Source organism: Canis lupus, chromosome 8 (genome assembly GCF_011100685.1).
Source record: "Canis lupus familiaris isolate Mischka breed German Shepherd chromosome 8, alternate assembly UU_Cfam_GSD_1.0, whole genome shotgun sequence".
Classification (NCBI taxonomy): domain Eukaryota; kingdom Metazoa; phylum Chordata; class Mammalia; order Carnivora; family Canidae; genus Canis; species Canis lupus.
In genome coordinates, this window is record NC_049229.1 from 39,010,878 (window position 1) to 39,033,443 (window position 22,566).

Sequence of the window (22,566 nt, forward strand, 5' to 3'; positions counted from 1 at the left end):
ACACAGAGAAAAGGTACCAGCTCTGAATCAGAAAGTTGGTTCTCACCAGACAACACATCAAATCTACTAACATTTGAGCTTGCGCTTCGAGCCTCCAGAATGGTGAGAAATAAATGTCTGTTGTTTGTAAGGTACCCAGTCTATAGAATTTTATTATAACAGCCAGGAAGGACTAAAACAGCATCTGTTGAGGTAATGGTTCTAATTTCTTATTTGTTAATATGGTGAACATGAGGGTTTTTAATTTTTATTTAAATTTAAGTTAACATACAGAACAATATTGGTTTCAGGAGTTTGTTGATTTTTTTTTTAAATGAATTCTTAAATTCCTAGGATAAAGCCCAGTTGGTCATTATGTATTAATCCATTTTACATACAGTTAGATTTTTTTTTTTTTAAGATTTATTTATTTGAGGGCAGCCCAGGTGGCTCAGCGGTTTAGTGTCACCTTCAGCCCAGGGCCTGATCCTGGAGACCTGGGATCGAGTCCCACGTCGGGCTGCCTGAGTGGAGCCTGCTTCTCTCTCTGCCTGTGTCTGTGCCTCTCTCTCTTTCTGTGTCTCTCATGAATAAATAAATAAAATCCTAAAAAAAAAAAAAAGATTTATTTATTTGAGGTGGGGGGAGGAGAGAGAAACCCAAGCAGACTCCACACTGAGCATGGAGCCCTACAGCGCTTGATCACAACCTGAGCCAAAACCAGGAGTCAAATGCTCAACCAACTGTGCCACCCACATACCCGTACATACCATAGATTTAATTTGCTAAACTTTTCTTGGCAACTGATCTGTGGTTTTCTTTTCTTGGAATATCTTTGTCAGGTTTTAATATCAAAGTAATGCTCTCAACCTAGAATGAGTTGCTATTTGTTTTCTATTTGTTGCGTGACTTCTTTGGGAGTTTTTTCCTTTTCTTTTGTGTTCTTTGGGATTTATAATTTTATGTTAAAACTCCATGCTACATTTTGTTTATTTGTTTAAAAGCCCAATTATCTTTTGAAGAGATTTAAATTTAAACATCCTGTATATTTACTCATGTAGTTGGCATTTCTGGTGTAGATATGGGTTCTAGCATATATGTAGATTTCCATCTGGTATCATTTTCCTTCTGCCTAAAAAACCTACATTTCAAAGAAATGAAGGGTACCTGGCTAGCTCAGTTGGTAGAGCATGTGACTCTTGATCTCAGGGTTCTGAGTTTGAGCCTCATATTGGGTGTAGAGTTTACTTAAAAATAAAATATTTTTAAAAACTTACCATTTAAAAGAAAAAAATAAAGAAATGAGCTATGAAGCCACACAAAAAAAGATATGGAAGCATCTTAAATGTATATTTCTAAGTGAAAGAAACCAGTCTGAAAAGTCTATATACTGTGTGTTTACAAACATACAACATTCTGGAAAAGGCAAAACTATGGAGACAGTATAAAGATTAGTGTTTGTCAGGAGTTCAGGGAGGGGAGTGGGAGCACAGAGCATTTTTAGGGCAGTGAAACCATTCTGTGTTATATTGTAATCAGAGATACATGAATATGCATTTGTTAAAATCCATAGAATAGTACAACACAAAGGGTAAACCCTAACTATGGACATTAGTAAAAAATGTGTCAATATAGAGTTGATCACTAATAATGAATGGACCACAGTGAGGCAAAATGTCAATAAGGAGAAACTGTGTGTGTGGAGGGGGAAGAGGTATAAGGTAACACTGTATTTCCTGTGCAATTTTTCTGTAAACTTAAAACTACTCTAAAAATTGAAGCCTATTTTTAAAACGTACTTGATTTTTTTTATAGTGCAGATCTGCTGGTGATTACTTCTTTCAGCTTTTTATGTCTGAAACATATTTGTTTTTACCTTCATTTTTGACAGATATTTGTATTTTATAATATTCGTAATTTCTAGGTTAACAATTTTTTGTTGCTGTTACTATCAGGATGTTATACAACTATTAATCAATTGTGTATTTTAATGAGAAAACTGTGGTCATCCTTATCTTTTTTCCTCTGGGCACAACATTTTTTTCTTTTCTAGCTTCCCTTGTTTCTCTCCATCACTGTATCAATCAGAGTTTGAGCAGAGGATCAGAACAAAAAGGAGATTCATCACAAAGCATTGGCTTGGGCAAGCCTGAAATCCACAAGACAGGTAGTTAGGAAGAGCACTGGAACTCTCATACATAGGAAGAATTTCATCTTCTGGGAACAAGCTACATCTGACCTCTCTACCTGGGGAAGACCATAGGGGGCTTTGCCCACTTCTCTCTCTGACCAGTTTACTTCATTTACTTCTAGCTCCTTTCTGAGATTTCAGATCCTTCTGGCCTTTTGGCACTATTGCTAGGATCTGCAAGTCTACCTTCATTCCTTGTATATTTTGTGGAGATAAAGATGGAAACGGGCCACATTAAGAAACATACATCAATATTGAGCTATTTCTGGAATATCATGGTCCAGTATTTGTTTCAGAACTTTGAACAGAAACTTGACTGGATCTAGGGTGTTTGACATTGCCATCCTGAAAGACACTGATGAGAGAATCAATCAGTTTATTTCATGGAATTCATGGGCTGAGAGAATTTATTCCTCTCTTAGAATTCTGAATGGAGGGGCACCTGGGTGGCTCAGTTGGCTAAGCACCTGCCTTCCCCTCAGGTCATGATCCCAGGGTCCTGGGATGGAGCCCTGTGTCAGGCTCCCTGCTCAGTGGGGAGCCTGCTTCTCCCTCAACCTCTGCCACTCTCTCTCTCTCTCTCTGTCAAATAAATAAATAAAATCTTAAAAAAATAATAATAATTCTGAATGGCAATTTTGGCTAGATTGTCTCTGGGGCCTATACTATGCTGCCATAAAGAGTGCTATGGGCTCAGTTTCATCCCAAACCAGAATACTATGTTAAATTAAAAACGTCTCCCTTACCCCTCCCACCCCCACCAAACTGTAATTCCCTTTGTTTTATTTTGAGGAGAAAATTCAGTTTAGAACCCTCCCTCTACAAGATTCTCCCCTCTCACTTTTTTTTTTCTTTTAAGATTTTTTTAAAGTAATCTCTACACCCCATGTGGGGCTTGAACCTACAACCCCAAGATCAAGAGTCACATGCTCCACCAACTGAGCCAGCCAGGTGCCCCATTCTCACTTTTTATTTTTATTTTTTTTCACTTTTTATTTTTAAAAAGCTCACTTGCAGTAACAGCATGATTCCGCAGAACCTCTGTTTTCCAACCTGATAGCCCATCATTGTGGAAACACTTAGGGATGCAGCCCAGGCAGGCTGGTTCAGAGTCTGGGGTCCTTAGCCATTACCCTCTGTGATTCCATCACTATCACCTCTCCCTCTCACCATCACACATCATTTGGAAGCAACAGCAACTGTACCCTTAGAAGCCTGCTTTCAATAGTCCTTTGGAATTAACTTTTTTTTCTCCTGGGTAGAAAGTCCTGATAATTTTCCAAAGCTACAAAGCAATTTTGACTTTATCTTTTTTTTAATCCTTAGTGACTAGTATATAATGCCTAATAAAAGGGAATCAGCCAAGTTAGGAGCATAAGTTTTTTCAAAAAGAGACTTCTGTTCAATCTCTTTTCTACCTCTTTCTAGTGGTTCATATTGCACAAGTGGTTTAATATTCCTGAACTTCAGTTTCTTTACTTGTAAAAAAAAAATGGTAGCAATAATACCTAAATATTTTGTGAGACTTAAGAGATAATACACCTAAAGCATTTGGCACAGTGCCTCATATGCAATAGATATTCAGTAAATGGTAGCATAATATTATTGCCAATTTTTTTTCTTTGACCACAATGGGTAAAAAAAAAAAGTAGAATTCTCTGGCATTTCTAAACTCCCTACAGAATGCAAAGATTAATATGCATTGCTGCTTAAAAGAGTGTTATCTAAGTGGAAGATATCATGCAAGCCAAGGGTGCTGTGATGTAATACTATTTTAACAGGACCTTTTCAGTTACAAGTAATAAAGAATCTTGACTCAAGGGGCCTAAACAGAGGGACACATAACATCTCATCAACAAGTCTGGGTATAGGGCAGCTCCAGATTTCATTCCAATTTCAGAAGCTCAATACTGTCATCAAGTCGGTCCTTTTCATCTTCTGCTCTGCTGTCTTTTGTGTGACCCACTTTCTTCTAGAGCCTAGACAGCTGTAACAGCTGTCTAGGGTCACCTTCAGCCACAAGAACCAATCAGTTTATTTCATGGAAGAAAAGAGGGTTACCTCCTTCCTGTGTCTTTTTCGAAAGCAAGGAAAAGCTTCCCAGAAGTTCCTCCAGTATATTTCTCATGTGTCCTTGGCCAGACTGGTTGACAGTCACACCTCTAGACCAATCACTGGCTAAGGGAAAGGACCTTGTCTAGCTAGTACCTACCAGGATTATCTCTTCTCTAAGCATAGGACTGTAAAGAAAGAGCAGAACCCAAACAAACATGGGGCTCTAGCAGCAAGAAAAAAAGGGGGATGGTAGCTGTTAGGTAAGGAATCAAATGTACCTGCTATACTTAGGATACCAGTTCCTTGAGATCTAGTCAGGGCTGCTTCAAATTCCTGTATTTAAATTCAGCATAATAAAAGATGGAGAAAACTCTGTAGGTTTGAGTCCAGCCAAAACCTGTTGCAGGGGACAGTTGGCTGGCTCAGTTGGAATAGCATGTGACTCTCAGTCTTGGGGTTATGAGGTTCAAACCACATGTTGGGTTTAGACATTACTAGAAATTAAAATACATATTTTAAAGAGATTTTATTTATTTACTTGAGAGAGAGCACATTGCATGCAAGAGGATGGTGGGAAGGGGCAGAGGGAGAAGGAGAGAGAATCTGAAGCAGACTCCACACTGAGCACACAGAGCCCTCAATGGGGCTCAATCCCCAAGAGATCCCCTTGAGATCATGACCCAAGTGGAAATCAAGAGTCAGAGGCCTAACCAACTGAGCCACCCATTTACCTCTAAAAAATAAACTTTAAAAACAAAAAAGAGCTGTTACAGAAAACCCTCTGCAACCCTAAAACAACAACAGTAAAGTCAAGAAGATGTTCCAAGATGAAAAATACCATCATGTGTATTGCAATAATATATAACATACAACTATTTCATATACAGTTATAAACATGTTTTCTTAAGCCAGATCATATAAGGGTGCAGTTTGCCTTTTTCTACAGACCCTAGGGAATTTTTACATATAGCACTTCCGTTTGCTTTAGCGGCTAAACAAAGCAGTACTACATCTTTCCATCTTGCTTTTATCCTTAGAAGTTCTTATTAGATGCAACAAAAATGGCATATTGATTTCAAAATCTCATTTACGGTGCATTCAAAATACTAAGCAATTCAATCTGACTGACCTACTACTACAGCCACGTTCCTGGTCATTCTCCGTCAATTACCTAATACACACTTCCCTGCAAAATGAAGCCATTTTTTTATTAGATTTTTGCTCACAGTTCTCCAAAATCATTTCAACTTGCAGCTGTGCTTAGGAGATTGGAGGATACTAAAATTACAGAGAAAGGATATTGACTTAGGGATTGATTTTTAAATAATTGTGAAGCTCTACTGGCTTAGAGGGTGTTGAGGGATAACTAAAGAAAATTATATTAAAATGTGTTACGAGGAGAACTTACATTATTACTTTATAAAACTCTAACTTAAATTCATCTTTGGCCTCCTTTACATTTCAAAACCTAATGTGTAATTCCCAGTAAAATCCCAGAATGATTTTGCTTCACAATTTAAAAGCCTACATTTTTTCCCCTAACCTTACATTCTCTATACTCACCATTGCATGATGATACAATCAATGATTAACATTGAAAATGTGAAGAAGTCTCACACCTGTGCTGTGAAACATACTAATCCTTAGTGCAGGACAATGCATTGTTTATGCTATAAAGCTATGTGTACAACAGAGGGAAATTTATTAACAAAATTAGAACATAGATTTTTTTTTCTTAGGCAGAATAGCCATATTTTTTTCCATAGAAGGATGTGTAAAAGCCATTGAAAGGATTTTTTTTTTACTTTTATTTTTTAAAGATTTTATTTATTTATTCATGAGAGACACAGAGACAGAGGCAGACACACAGGCAGAGGGAGAAGCAGGCTCCATGCAGGGACCCCAATGTGGGGCTCCATCCCGGGACTCCAGGATCAAGCCCTGGGCCGAAGGCAGGCGCTAAACCGCTAAGCCAGGATCCCAATTGAAAGGATTTTAAAATGTAAACTCACACTATTTCAGATTACTGAGCCAATCAATTTAACTATGAGAAATGAATTTGACATTCTTGTCAGAAAGGGTTGAAGGCATAATTTAATTATTAAAGTTATTTGAATGTACATTTACACTCCCGGCTAGTAGTGTTTCTCTTCTACTTATTCATTTGTCCGTGAAATCAAATGCTGGTTTGAAACATCTCTAATTATCCCAAAGCAGATCTGTCTGTAAACTGCCTTCGAAGAATTAAACTACCATATTTTGTTTATCAAATAAACTTTTAAGTACAAATATCTACTGACGAATGAAATTAGGGTAAATCTGTAGCTCTAATAAAAGCAGTCTGCTCTAAGTGAAAATTTAAAATATTGGGACTCCTGGGTGGCTCAGTGGTTGAGCATCTTGCCTTTGGCTCAGGGCGTGATCCCGGGGTCCCAGGATCGAGTTCCACATCGGGCTCCCCACAGGGAGCCATTTCTCCTGTCTATGTCTCTGCCTCTCTCTGTGTGTCTCTCATGAATAAATAAATAAAATCTTTTTAAAAAATCCTTAAGCATATTTCACATATTCAGAGGTTGTATTCACCAAGCATCTCAGGCCACTAAATGTTATTAAGATTTGCCAAATTGGGGATCCCTGGGTGGCTCAGCGGTTTAGCGCCTGCCTTTGGCCCAGGGCACAATCCTGGAGTCCCGGGATCGAGTCCCACGTCGGGCTCCCGGCATGGAGCCTGCTTCTCCCTCCTCCTGTGTCTCTGCCTCTCTCTCTCTCTCTCTCTCTCTATGTCTATCATAAATAAATAAATCTTTAAAAAAAAAGATTTGCCAAATGGACAACAATGATCTTACAGTAATAGGAAGACTTAATCTTGTCAAAAAAAATGATTCAGCTACAATACCTTAGAAAGACATAAGCCGTACATTCACATCAGAAACTGAAGATGGAGACTTGTACTCTGGCAACATAGAGTAGATATACTTTTCCCTATTCCTCTTCCTACTTAAGTACAACTAAAAACACTGGACACTGTATATAAAACAAACATAAGGGGCACCTGGATGGCTCAGTCGGTTAGGTCTCTGCCTTCAGTTCAGGTCAGGATCTCAGGGTTCTGGGATCAAGCCCTGTATCAGGCTCCCTGATCAGTGGGGAATCTGCTTATCCCTCTCCCTCTGCCTGCCATTCTGCCTACTTGTGCTCTCCCTCTCTCTGTCAAATAAATAAATAAAAATCTTAAAAATAAAAATAAGATGACTCTGAAAGGTGGAGAAAAGAAAGAAGACCAGCCAAGGATCCAAGCAACAATATGGTGGTCAGCTGCCTAGGTTTTCTTTGATGTCTCAAATATCCCAGATTTGAAATAGAAGAAGTCAGCTGGCCAGAAATGCAACATCTAAAAAAATCCTAAGGGACTATTATTGTCTTACTTCATTTGAGTTGCTATTACAAAATACCACAGACTGGGTAACAACATAAATTTATTTCGTACGGTGTGGAGGTTGGAAAGTCCTGGCTGTGTCCTCACATGGTGGAAGAGGGCAATGGATACCTCTAGAGCTTCTTCTAGAAGGTTACTAACCAGGTTACTAACCTCATTCATGAAGTCTCTTCCCTCAAAATCTGATCACCTCCCAAAAACCCCACCTCTCAATATCATCACACTGGACATTAGGGTTTCAACATATGACTTTGAGGGGAATGCAAACATTCAGACCATAGCAATAGTAATTACAAATAACTCCACACATATAAACTTGACAACTTAGATCAAATGGACCAATTAAAAAAAAAAAACAAAACAAATGGACCAATTCCAATTCCTTGAAAAACAGAAACTACCAAAACTTATCTAATGTTAAATAGACAATCTTAATATCCCTATGATTGTTAAGGAAATTAAATTTAAAATTAACCCCCCTCCCAAATCCATAGATCCAGATGACTTTACAGAGAATTCTACCAAACATTTAAAGAAGAGTTAACAATTCTACACAATATCTTTCAAAAAACAAAATGAGAGAACACTTCTCAATTCATTTTTGTTAGTAATTTTTTATCTTTTTTTCTTAAATTTGAGATACAGTGGACATACACCATTGTTTTAGATTCACAACATAATGACCTGACTCAGTTCATTTTATGAAGCTAGTATTACCCAGATATCAAAAACAGACAAAGACAATACAAAAAGCCAAACCAAACCAAACTACAACCAATATACCTACCTCATGAATATATGCAAAAAGCCTAGACAGGGGCGTCTGGGTGGCTCAGTTGGTTAGTGTCTGTCTGTGGCTCAACTCATGATCCCAAATTCTGAGATAGAGCCCCACATCAGGCTCCCTGCTCAGTGGAGAGCCTGCTTCTCCCTCTCCCTCTGCTGTTCCCCCTGCTTGTGTGCTCTCTCTCTCTCTGTCAAATAAATAAATAAAATCTTTAAAAAAAAAAAAAAAAGCCTTGACAAAATATTAGCAAATCAAACTTAGCAATATATAAAAGAATTGTATACATGACTAAGTGGATTGCAAGGTTGAAAAATCAGTGTTACCTACCATATTAACAGGCTAGAGGGAGGGGCGTGAGGTTTCAAGATGTCAGTGGCTGCGTGGCTGACCGGCAGGCAGAGGTGAAGGCCCTTGCGATGTAGAAGAGGCCAAGAATCGTTCCTCTCGCTTCTTGCAGTCCCAGGAACCCAGCAGAAGTGATTTTTTGTTTTTTTAATGAGCCAAGTAAACCATATAAGTTGTCAACATGGGACGGAGATCTACATCATCCACCAAGAGTGGAAAATTTATTAATCCCACAGAGCAAGCCCAAAAAGAAGCCCAGAAGAGAGAATTAAAGAAGAACAAAAAACAGCGCATGATGGTATGAGCTGCAGTTTTGAATCCCAAACAGATTATCTGGGACATGGAGAAATTGTATGAAATGGAGTTTACTTTATTTTATTTTATTTTATTTTTTAAGATTTTATTTATTTACTCATAAGAGACAGAGAGAGAGAGGCAGAGACACAGGCAGAGGGAGCCTGTCCTGGGATAGGTCTCCAGGATAACGCCCTGGGCCAAAGGCAGAGCTAAACTGCTGAGCCACCCAGGTTGCCCTGAAATGGAGTCCGGTTGTTTTGTTTTGTTTTGTTTTTGTTTTGTTTTTTGAAATGGAGTTTAACTCAGTGCAGCAACCACAGTTAAATGAGAGGATGCTGAAAGACAAGGGTAAAAAGCTGCGTGAAACCTTTGAACGTATTCTACGACTCTATGAAAAAGAGAATCCGGATATTTACAAAGAATTGAGAAATGGAATACGAACAGAAGAGGGTTCAACTTAGCCAATATTTTGATGCTGTCAAGAATGCTCACCATGTGGAAGTGGAGAGTATTCCCTTGCCAGATATGCCACATGCTCCTTCCAACATCTTGATCCAGGACATTCCACTTCCTGGTGCCCAGCCACCCTCCATCCTTAAAAAGACCTCAGCCTATGGACCTCCAACACAGGCAGTTTATATACTTCCTCTTCTTGGACATGGTGTACCACGTTTGCCCCCTGGTAGAAAACCTCCTGGTCCTCGCCCTGGCCCACCACCTCCTCAAGTCTTGCAAATGTATGGCCGTAAAGTGGGCTTTGCCCTAGATCTTCCCCCTCGCAGGTGGGATAAAGACATGTTATACAGCTCAGAACTTGCTCAACGGGGTCATGATGATGATGTTTCCAGCACCAGTGAAGATGATGGATATCCTGAGGACATGGATCAAGATAAGCATGATGACAGTACTGATGACAGAGACACTGACAGGTCAGATGGAGAAAGTGAAGGGGATGAATTTGTGCACCGTGATGATAAAGAGAGAGACAACAATGAAGAAAAGAAGTCAGTCAGTTCTGAGTGTAAGATTTGCAGATATGCCTGGAAAATCAAGGAAGAAAAAGAAGAACATGAAGGAGCTGACTCCTCTTCAAGCCATAATGCTTCAAATGGCAGGTCAGGATATCCCTGAGGAGGTGACGAGAAGTAGAAGAATTTTCAGAGGATGATGACGAAGATGATTCTGATGATTCTGAAGCAGAAGAGCAATCACAGAAACAGCATAAAGAGGAATCTCTTTCTGATGGCATATCTACTGCTTCTTCACAGCAACAAGCTCCCCCACAGTCTGTTCCTCCTTCTCAGATATAAGCACCTCCCATGCCAGGACCACCTCCTCTTGGACCACCACCTGCTCCACCTTTACGACCACCATTGTTGTCACCTTTACGACCACCTACTGGCCTTCCTCCTGGACCACTTCCAGGAGCTCCTCCATTCCCGAGGGCCCCCTGGAATGCCAGGACTCCAAAGGCCTTTACCCCGACTTTTGCCTCCAGGCCCACCACCAGGCCAACCCACTGGCCCTCCCCCAGGTCCACCTCCAGGTCTGCCTCCTGGCCCTCCCCCTCAGGAACTCCCCCACCAAGGCTACCTCCCGCTGCACCTCCAAGCATCCCTCCACCTCCTGGCCTGATGTGCCCACCTTTGGTGCCTCCACTTGGACCTGCCCCACCTGGGCTTTTCCCACCAGCTCAACCCAGGGGTTTTAAGTGCTCCACCCAACTTGATTCAGGCCCCAAGGTGGATGATACAAGCACAGCCACCATTGAGAAGAAAATCACAGCAACCATCAGTGCCAAGCCACAGAACACTAATCCCAAGGCAGGGCTTACTGGATTCGTGCCCACAGCATTAAGGGTATGTTGGAAGAATAAAGGGGCTGCTGCTGCTCCCCAAAGAAAGTCAGAGGATGATTCTGCTGTGCCTCTTGCCAAAGCAGCTCCCAAATCTGGTCTGTCTGTTCCTGTCTCCGTTCAGACCAAGGATGACGTTTATGAAGCTTTCATGAAAGAGATGGAAGGGCTACTGTGACAGCTCGTAATGCCGGAGCGTTTCTCTTCACAGCAGAGGTTCGTGGGGAAAGAGGCTCTTACTAAACTTAGTGAAAGAGCAACTTTCACTGTCAGGGTATTTTTCAATTTCAGTTCAAGGAATATCCTAAAGTTTAGCCTTGTTCAGAATTTATTTGTATGTAGGAGAGGATTGTTTCATCAGAATAGATTGGTTATTGAAGCAGTGCTGCTAACATCCATTCCCTTTCATACCACCGTTTTCATCCCATTTGTTCCCCTTCTCCAATTCTTTGGAAACTTGTGATCAAGGGAATCTTTGTTACTTATTTGTTTTGATTCTCTTCTTGTGTGCAGTGGGCACTGGAGTAGAGATTTCTGAAAAAATAGCTTATTTTACCCCATCTTGCTTTTTGTGTTTGAGTTATTTTAATATTTTCTTGTAAATATTTTGTAATATTTTAGTAAAATGGATCACAATGTCATTCCCTAATACAAAGCAAGATATGTGGGAAGAAAATGTACAATTCTTTGATTAAAATTATTTCCCACTGACCTAAACTTTGAGTGTTTTTTTTTAAGACTTTATTTATTTATTCATGAGAGACACAGAGATAGAGAAAGAGGCATAGACATAGGCAGAGAGAGAAGCAGGCTCCATGCAGGGAGCCCGAGTGGGACTCGATCCTAGGACTCTAGGATCACACCCCAAGCTGAAGGCAGATGCTTAACTGCTGAGCCACCCAGGCATCCCAACTTTGAGTGTTTCGTGGAATAAATAAATAAATAAATAAATGTTCTCCACCAAAAACAAAAAACAAACAACAACAACAAAACAGGCTAGAAAAGAAGAGTCACATGATCATATCAATAGACACAGAAAATACTCTTGACAAAATTCAACATCCACTCATGTGAAAATTTAGAAAAATAGGAATACAAGGGAATTTCTTCAATTTGATTTAAAAAATCAAATATCTACATCTAACGTTATATTTAGTAGTTAATTAAACACTGAATGCTTTCCCTCTAAATTGGGAAAAGGATGTCTGTGGTTTTCTTATTCAACACAGTGCTGAAAGATTAAGCCAGTGCAAGAAGGCAAGGCAAGACAACAAAATGAATACAGGTTGGAAAGGAAGACATAAAACTTTGTGCCCCCAAAATTTCCAAAAAGTAAAAATGTATGTATTTGAGATGGTTCTTGAAAAGAGGATTCATTCATTCAACAACCAATAAATCCACCACAGTGCAGGTTTGACCATTCACTCATTCATTCCACAAATTTATTTCAGTTTTTTAAACATATTTATTGAACATCTGCTAAATCTCAAACATCATTCTAGCCGTAAGGATTCAGCAGTGAACAAAATAGATAAAATCTCTGTCCTTATGGAATTAGCACATGGGTAAGGATGGGATGGAAAATAAGTGAAATCAATAAATCACATAATTTACATTTGACAAATAAAACAGGGAAGGGAGACAATGGAAGAGACAAAGGGAAGGGAAGAGTGAGGGAGGTGCTGTAATTTCAAAGAGAGTGGTCAAAAGGCCTCACCAAGAAAGTGTCATTTGAGTAAATACTTGAAAGAGCTGATAACTTTGCAGTTATCTGGAGGAAGTGCCATAGGAAGGGGGAACAGCAAATGGAAGTGTGAATGGTGCCTTTGAAGAATAGCATGACTAGAATGAGAGAAAGTAGTTGGAGATGAGGTCCCAGGCAATAGGAACTCTAGTGTGTAAGATCTTGTAGGCCACTGTGAGGCCACCATAAGGACTTTGGATAAAATTTTCACAGAACTGAGAACAATCTAGATAGAAGGAAGGGCAAGAACAAAGATGGAAAAGCAGGAGTAAGGGGGAAATTTGAGAAACACACTCTTTTCAGGATCATAGAGTATCTAGAAGAACAAGGGAAGTAAATGTGAATAAGAAACATAATAAGAAAGGCCTGGATATACCACTGAAGCATTAGAACTTAATTTGTGAGTCAATGGGGGAGCCATGAGAAGCCTGAGTGAAAACACTGAAGCTGTGCTTTACAACAATACGAATGGTTAGAAAAACAATCTAGCAGCTAGGAAATGCAAAAAAAAAATACTATAATTTTAAATATCAGTATTTTGCCTCTTCTAGTGAAATAATTAATTCAGGTAAGGATCATCAATGAATGAGAGCCATGAAGTGGAAAGTTGATTGGAAACTGGATAAGCTCATAGTAAGTTAGCAGTAGTTATAAAACAGCATGTAAATAATAGCCTCAGTAATGTGAAAGTGTACATGACAGAAGTCAGGAAATAGAATAGGGGAAGGTTCAGAACTAAAGGACAAATCAAGGACAACAAGACTCTCATTTGCTAACCCAAGAATCAAGAGATACCATAGATGGTTGAGAGAAAAAGAAAAGTATCAGTATATTAATTTAAGTCACAATAATAAGAATAACATAACTAATATATATGCTAATAATATAATGTATTAATATTTTATATAATAGGAATATAACTATAAATTAATAATATAATATAATGAATAATATAACTAAGAATAATATAACTTTATTTGGAAGACGGAGGAAAGTAGATGAAGGACTAATGTGAGTTAACCTAAATCTTCTGCCATAGGTGAAAGTCAAAAGATAATTTCTGAAGTTTATTTCAAAAAGGGAAAACTCTTCCTTGTGGTAGATGGCCAGTAATGGTAGATGGCCAGAAGTAATGATGGAGTTAGGAAATCCTCTTTTTACAACCATCATAATAAAATTTGATTCAGGCAAGAATCATCTATGGATGCATGAGGTAGGGGCCAAGTTTGATACAAAACAGAATATTTACTCAGCATCAAAGGTTCTCTTCATAATATACTTTTTAAAAATGTTTATTTATTTTAAGTAATTTCTATCCACAAAATGGAGCTCAAACTCATGACCCCAAGATCAAGAGTCACATGCTCTTCTGAATGAGCCAGCCAGGCATCCCCACAGTATACTCATTAGCTGCAAAAGGAAAAACAGTGACTATACACTGGAGGAAATAAGAACACCTTAAGCAAGTGATCAAAATAAGGGGCAAATGGGCACCTGACTGGTTCAGTTGCTCAGTTGGAAGAGCATGTGACTCTTGGTCTTGAGGTTGTGAGTTCAAGCCCCATAATGGGTGTCGAGCCTACAATCAATCAATCAATCAATAAGGCAAACAGATATCATGTGCCTCTGAATAGGATAACCTGAGAAGGACAAAACATCATTCCTGTTGTATTCCACTCAAAACATTTATAACCTGAATCTAATCATGAGGAAACAATATCAAATAAACCTAAATCAGAGACATTCTAAACAACTGGCCTTTATTTTTCAGAAGTTTAGTATCTTTATATTTATTTCAAGGATTTTATTTGTTTGAGAGAGCAAGAGAGCACAAGCAGGGGGAGGGACAGAGGAAAAGGCAGAAGCAGACTCCTCGCTGAGCATGGAGCCTGACACCAGGCTCAATCTCAGGACCCCAAGATCATGACTGACCCAAAGTCAGATGCTTGACCAACTGAGCCACCTAGACGCCCCCAGAAGTTTTAGTATCTTTAAAGATAAATGAGGGACTCCTGGGTAGCTCAGCAGTTGAGTGTCTGCCTTTGCCTCAGGTCATGTCCCTGGGTCCTGGGCTCGAGTCCTGCGTTGGCTCCCCACAGGGATCCTGCTTCTCCTTCTGCCTAGGTCTCTGCCTCTCTCTGTGTGTCTCTCATGAATAAATAAACGAAATCTTTAAAAAAAAAAATAAAGGCAAACGGAAGGCTGAGAAATTATTATAAATGGTAACTAGACATGGAAACTAAATCTAATTCATGATACTGGACTGGATCTTATATGAGAAACAAAATAATGCTACAAAAAAAAAACATTACTGGGACAACTGACAAAATTGGAATATAGAATATGGAGTCAATATAAAGCTTACTGAATCATTTCCAGTCCTGACAAGATGAGATAAGCACATGCTACCCTATTCTTCCTGCTAATTATGAAACAAACAAACCTGGACAAAACCCATAAAGCAACTGACAGAAGATGGAAAACTGAAGAAAATACAAACTGGCTAGCGACCTTGAGCACTGAATTCCCTGGGATTTTGTTTGCTGTCAGTATATCCAGGCCTGGGCCCAGGAGTCCCAATCCAAAAACACCAATGGGCAGAGACCAAATGGCTCAAAGAAAAGCCTACTTTCTGTAGCTACAAGACCAGGAAAGAAATCTTCCCAAAAGAGAGCATGTTGATCAAACCTACCCTACTCAAGGCAAACATCTCAAAAAGTCTACTCTTCTATCACCCCCTTTTGCTCCCACTGTCTCCTATCCTTGCGAGACCCTGCTGGATTCCCTAGCACTTCATTAAAAGCTAGGCTGCCATTGCATCCCTAGATAAGCTGCATTTGGGGAGGATATGTTGGCAAAAACTCCATCCCTTTTTTTTTTATTCGTGAGAGAGGCAGAGACACAGAGGGAGAAGCAGGCTCCCTGCAGAGACCTCAAAGCGGGACTTGATCCCAGGACCCCAGGATCAAGTCCTGAGCCAAAGGCAGACGCTCAACCACTAAGCTACCCAGGCATCCTTAAAAACTCCATCTTTTAAAGAGTTTGGGTCCTCATTTCTGTTGGTCCTCATTTCTTTATCCCATAGGGCAATCAAAGGTCTTTTTGTCTAGGCTAAGCAAATGTCCTCACAAAAATGGCTTTCCCCAGGGTGCCTGGGTGGCTCAGTCCGTTGGGTGTCTGCCGTTGTCTGGGATCATGATCCCAGGGCTCTGGGATAAAGCCTTGCATCAGGCTCTCTGCTCAGCTGGGATCTCCTTCTCCCCCTGCCTCCCCCCAACTCATATTCTTTCTCTCTCACTGGCTCTACTCTGCTCTATCAAATAAATAAATAAATTTAGAAAATGGCTTTCCCCTAGAATGCCTGCCCAGATTTTCCTTTCATTTTGAATCTATTCATTACTCCTTTGTCAACTCTTAGATAATACAGTAAAAGTTTCTTCTTAGAAGTTTAAAATAATCTTTTTTTTATTTAGATCTTTTCAATAAATGAGTTTGTGATAGGGCGCCTGGGTGGTTTAGTCAGTTAAGCGTCCGACTCTTAATCTCAGCTCAGGTCTTGGTCTCAGGGTTGTGAGTTCAGGCTCCACATTGATCCTTGTATTGAGCCCTGCACATTGGTCCTGGGATCAGGAGTCAGACGCTTACCGGGCTGAGCCACCCAGGTGTCCCTTAACTAAATTTCTATGCTTGGTTCTCCCAGAAAAGGAAGGCCTAGGCAACTAATCAGCAGTTCCTTGTTTGACACAAGTTACCTGACCTGGCTCTGAACCATCCCTTTGCTCCATATGAGGACAGTAAGTAACCTTACAGTAACTAATCTGCTTTGACTGAGAATTTCTCTGTGTCTGCTTCCTTGTACTTATGTATTTCATTTTGTACAGTTCCTTGGCCAGCCTTTCTGGTAGATTGAATGCTGCCCAATTCATGAATTGGTGAATAAAAGCCTACTAGATCATTAAATGGTGGAAATTTTTCTTTTAACAGGAGGGAAAGAAGTTTTACAATGTGACAGATAAACAGAGAAAAAAATATGGAAGGTGTTATTGTGAATTATGAATATTGGATTTCCTTGTTGCTTGGTTGGAATTACTATCAACTACTTTTGATTCCTGAATTATTCCTTTATAACTGGAACCCCACATATAAATTGGATCATGTAGAGCTTTATATACAGATTATATAAATCAGCTATTAGAGTTAACTGAAGGCATTTAAATAACATTTCCACTGCTTCCTTGACAATATCCCTCCCCACCCCCTCAAACCCCCTAAAACCTACTCTTCTTATAATTCTTACCAACTGACCACTCTCCAACTCTTACTCATTCAGTGAAGATTTAGGAAACCTTATTCACACTCCTCTTTTATACCAAATGTAAGACATAATCCTAGATTTCTATAGCCACAATACATGGCCCATCTAACATGGCTTTGTGACTGGTTTGCCTATCTAATTCAGTGACCTTCACCTATTTTCAGCAATGTGTTGAAGCCAGTTCATTCCAGCTCCTAAGAGGTGATTGTTCGCATCTTTCTAGGTCCTCACTCAGTAACATGTTGGTAACTTGAAATTAGCCATGGTGGCAGGATTTACACAACAAAAATCAACAAATGCTACAAATCAGGGAAACTTTTTTATTTTTGAGGACCGGTTTAACAGCAATGACTGTCTCTATCCCGCTTGAACCTCTCACAGACAGATCTAGACACAACCTAGGGTTTGGTCATCAGCAGGAACTGTCCCACACCAGAAATAAAAAACTTCAATTGTTCATTCTCTAACCACCCCCTCAACTCTCAGCTTTCAAAGCCCTATTCCCCTATACCTTCTCTTCAATAAAACACAGACCTTCAGGCCCTATTCACATATTCTCTCCATACATCACAAAGGATGTATGTAGAAAGGATTCCAGCTGAACATACTGAACTGTTTCCTTTGATCATCTGTTAAGAGAAGGACTAACAAACTACTCAACATTTATCAATTATCTCCTGGAGTAACATAGGGTAATAAAAATCCCATTTTTTCAAAAAGCAATCAAAACTTGTTCTTACCTTCATCACAAAATGTTCATGGTAACTTATTTTTTTATTTTTAATTTTTTAATTAATGACCAGTGTGGGGCTTGAACTCACAACCTGGAGATGAAGAGTCACCTCCTCTACTGAGACCAGCCAAGTGCACCTCTTCTCTTGAAAGAAAGAAAGAAAGAAAGAAAGAAAGAAAGAAAGAAAAGAAAAGGAAAGGAAAGGAAAGGAAAGGAAAGGAAAGGAAAGGAAAGGAAAGGAAAGGAAAGGAAAGGAAAGGAAAGGAAAGGAAAGGAAAGGAAAGGAAAGGAAAGGAAAGGAAAGGAAAGGAAAGGAAAGGAAAGGAAAGGAAAGGAAAGGAAAGGAAAGGAAAGGAAAGGAAAGGAAAGGAAAGGAAAGGAAAGGAAAGGAAGAAATCTATTATATTATTATTATTATTATTATTATTATTATTACTTTTATCAAAAAGATAAATCAAACAGCCAGGCAACATCATGCAGGAGGGTTTGAGTCAACATTTCCAGCAGGAAATTGTATCCAAATACATGTCCTTATAATCTAAAAATATGCGTGGTTGCAGGGATAAATGGAGGAAGGCTGGTGTATTGGTTTCCTATCACTGCTGTAACAAATTACCACAAACTCAGTGGCTTAAAGCAATATAAATTTGTTATCTTACAGTAATGTAGGTTAGAAGTTCTACACAAATCTACCAAACTAAAATCAAGGTGTGGACAGAGATGAATTCCTTCCAGAGGTTTTAGAGGAGAATTTATTTTCTTGCCTTTTCCAGCTACTACGGGCTGCAATGGTATCTTCTTCTCTTTCCATATTCATATCAGGGATGAATCTGTTTACATCTGCCAACAGATTTAGAATGGTTTCTTTTTACTTTGCCTTTTCTCTTTCAGATGTGCCCTGTATCAATAGGCTAAAAGAATGCAGATAACTTTGAAATGTCATTTAAAATAATAAAAAGAAATACATCACACATATATATATACATAGAATGAGACAATGGATTTTTTTTTATTTTTTTATTTTATTTTATTTTATTTTTTTATTTTTATTTATTTATTTATTTATGATAGTTACAGAGAGAGAGAGAGAGAGGCAGAGACACAGGCAGAGGGAGAAGCAGGCTCCATGCACCGGGAGCCCGATGTGGGATTCGATCCCGGGTCTCCAGGATCGCGCCCTGGGCCAAAGGCAGGCGCCAAACCGCTGCACCACCCAGGGATCCCAGACAATGGATTTTTAATGAAAATAGTTATTCAGTCATACAAATATTCTCATGAGGAATGTCATTTCAGAAACCATCCTTTCAAGAGAACTTTGAGTAGAAGTGTCTGCTTAAATACTAGGATAATATTGTGATGGTCAGGGCATTGCATAAGGACTAGGATACTTCTACCACAACAATTCCCAAAGGAGATTCGTTAATTGGATTTGAGAAAAGTGAAAATAGATATTTTGCAATAAAAAGTGGCATATGTAAAAACTTGCTTTGTCATCATATATATAAATAGCTAATTATACTCCTATGCTGCCTTGAATACTAATTGCTAGGGAATGGCAATATCTCCTTGTTCTAAAGCTAGTTTACAGTTTCAGTTCTATTTCCATGTTTTCTGTCCTCTTTTGTCTTAGGAGCACAGCCACCAGGATTGATGAACTTAAAGTCAAGTCAAAATACCCCAATTGAAGCACAGAAAGAAAAAAATTAATTTTTAAAATTTTGCATTCAAGACATGTGACACACGCTCACTGTTTAGTCTCTAGGTCTGGGGTAATCACTTAAGATAACCAAAGTATATTATTAAAATACAAAAGAAAAAGATAATAATAAAATAAAAATACTTAATTCAAAATAAGTAATAAAGGAGAAATTAAGAAACCATATTAGTTAGGAGTCTCCAGAGAACAGAATAAATAGGATGTGTGTGTATATGTAGGAAAAGATTTTAAGAAACTGGTTCATGTAATTATGGAGCCTGGCAAGTCTAAAATCTACAGGGTAGGAGCAGCAGCCTGGAGACCCATGGAAAAGCTGATGTTGTGATGCAATGTTGAGTGAAGCAATTTGCTTCACTCAACGTCCACAATTTTAAATGTTAATTTCACTCAAAATTACCCTTATAGAAACATCTAAATATCTGACCAAATATGTGGGCATTGTGGGCCAATCAAGTTGGCCCATAAAATTTAACCATCATAGGAAGAAAGAATTAGGTGGGGAAAATAGACAATAAACAGCAATATGGTAGACTTAGATCCAACTGTATCAGAATTTACTTTAAATATCAATAGCCTAAACATTCCAATTTAAAAACAAAGATTATGAGATTGAATTTAAAAACACAAAGTTTTGTGTTTAAAAACACAAAGCTCAACTATATACTGTTTATAATAGATATGCTTTTTAAAAAATTTTATTTATTTATTCCTGAGAGAGAGAGAGAGGCAGAGACATAGGCAGAGGGAGAAGCAGGCCCCATATAGGCAGAAAGGCAGGGAGCCTGATGTGGGACTCGATCCCAGGACTCCGGGATTCACACCCTGAGCCAAAGGCAGTCACTTAACCCCTGAGCCACCCAAGCATCCCTACAATAGATATGCTTTAAATATAACAACACAAAATGGTTGAAGAAAAAAAGGGAGAAAAATTGCAATGCAAACACCAGCTGAAGGAAATGTGATTTTAGCTATGTTGATATCAAAGTAGACCATGAGATAAGTATTATATGAAATAAAGAATTAAATTTCATAGTGAAATTTTTTTTCATTTTTAAAAAATAAAGTTTATTAGATCATAATGTTATCTGAATTTACCACCTTTGTCAAAAGTCAACTCAAAGCTTCCAATGTAGTCTATAATTCCTTAATCAAAGTCAGCAACTTAGGGACAGCTTCAGCATCTACAGTCGACCTTTCACTAGCCAGGCAAACCTCCCGAAATAATCGTAGTGATTAAGTCATCTTCTCAAATTCTCTTGCTTTTCTATGTCCCTTTTGAATAACCTCCTCTGGAAGATTAGCAAGCCTTGCTGCATTAAAGCCATAGCTTTTAGGACAAGCTCCCTTAATGAATTTATAGAGGAAGGTAATAGTCTCCTGGCTAGGATCCTCACATTCATTTTCTACCATGCATGCCATGTGGCCCAGGTGCACTGCAACTTTTTGAGAATAATCTTCTACTAACAAATGGTAGAAAACTATGTACGACACTTTATGTTCTCAGCAAGTTCTTTAACAACTGCATTTGCTATTGCTGTTCCATCAAATGTTGCAGTACCTCTCCCTAATTCATCCACAAGCACCAGAGAATGTGCGGTTGCATGCGCAAGTATGCTGTATTTGTATGCAAGTATTTTATTTTTCAACAAAAAATGTACTTTCACCTGACATGATGTCACCTGACATTATTCTGTCTGAGGCACCAAGTCTAGTAAATACTCTATCAATTGGTGTGAGCCTGCACACTTCAGCAGGTACGTAACAACCCGTCTGGGCCATTACAGCTAATAGGCCAGCCTGTCTCCTGAGTGTAGACTTGCCCCCCATGTTAGGTCCCGTAACACACAATAAGCTTTGCCATTTTCCTCCTCCTCTTCCTCACAGCCTATTAGAATGTCATTGGGTATAAAGTCATCTCCAAAAAAAATCTTCGTAATGCAGGGATGACGTGATCCTCTAAGGTCTAAGAAGGGAGGAGTGCCATCTTCTGGCAACAAAATTACTGGATGACACATAGGGCCATCACTCCCTTGACTATAGTTAGCCAGGCACAGTAAGACATCTGATACTGCGATGCACTCAACAGCAGACTGCCAGTCCTTGTAATTTTTATCAAAGTTATAAAATAATCGCCTCATACAGTCCTTCAATGATACATCTCTCCGTTCTTCAGCATTTATCAGATTAGCCAACTTCTTTTCAATAGTTTTGGTCCAGTAATCATTTACAGCCCTTCTTGGTAGATTTCAACTCATATTCTTCTGGCAAATTACGAGTGATGAAATTCTCTGGGATTCAATAGGAAAATAAAAATCTTAAATTTGTGTGCCAATTGTTTCACAATTAGAAAGTTAATGCTGACAGAACTTATAGAAAAATCTATCACCACAAGTGTAGATTTTAACACACACTTTTCTCAGTAACTTACAGAATAAGCAGGAAGTCCTGAGCCCCAAAATCTCAATCAACTTAGCCCTCATTGCAAGGAGAGGACAACTGAAATTTCTGGAAACCTGACATGGTCTAAGAAGAATCCTTTGTACAGAGTCCCCTCCACAGGACCAGTTTCCAGTCCTCTCCCTTTTCCAACACTGTTAAAATGATGAAATATTGAGAAAAAAAAATTATGCATTGCTGTTGCGACACAGCCACCAATCTCTGGCAAAGGGGATATAGGTGGGAATGTTATTTGGCAGCTTCCAGGACTTTTCCTTAAGAAATAGGGCTAGGATATGCATTTTGTCTAATTCTTTGTCCTTCGATTAATTATGCTGCCTCAGATGCATCTCAGATCATGAAGTCCTAACAGAGAAGCTGACAAATTCTCTATCACCATAGAAAGCTGTAACTGGCCCTTAACAAGCCTACTCAAGACTTTAATTCTATCTCTATTAAGCTATCTTTTTAATTTTAGCCACTCTTCTAAGTGTGTAATGGTATCTCATTGTGGTTTGGATTTATATTTCCCTAATGGCTAATGATGTTGTGCATCTTTTCACGTGCTTATTTGCTCTTTGTGTAACTTTTTTTTTTCTCTTTGTGTAACTTCTTAAGTAAGATGTCAATTCAAATCTTTTGTCCACTTTTTAATTGGGTTGTTTCCATGCTATTA

General features: G+C 38.9%; 2 pseudogenes; one reads left to right on the forward strand and one right to left on the reverse strand.

The window, feature by feature from the left end:
* Nucleotides 1–8,974: 8,974 nt before the first annotated feature.
* Nucleotides 8,975–11,123, forward strand: LOC100685320 (annotated as a pseudogene).
* A 9,172-nt stretch (nt 11,124–20,295) lies between these two features.
* LOC102155663 lies at nt 20,296–21,746 on the reverse strand (annotated as a pseudogene).
* Between the last annotated feature and the right edge of the window lie 820 nt (nt 21,747–22,566).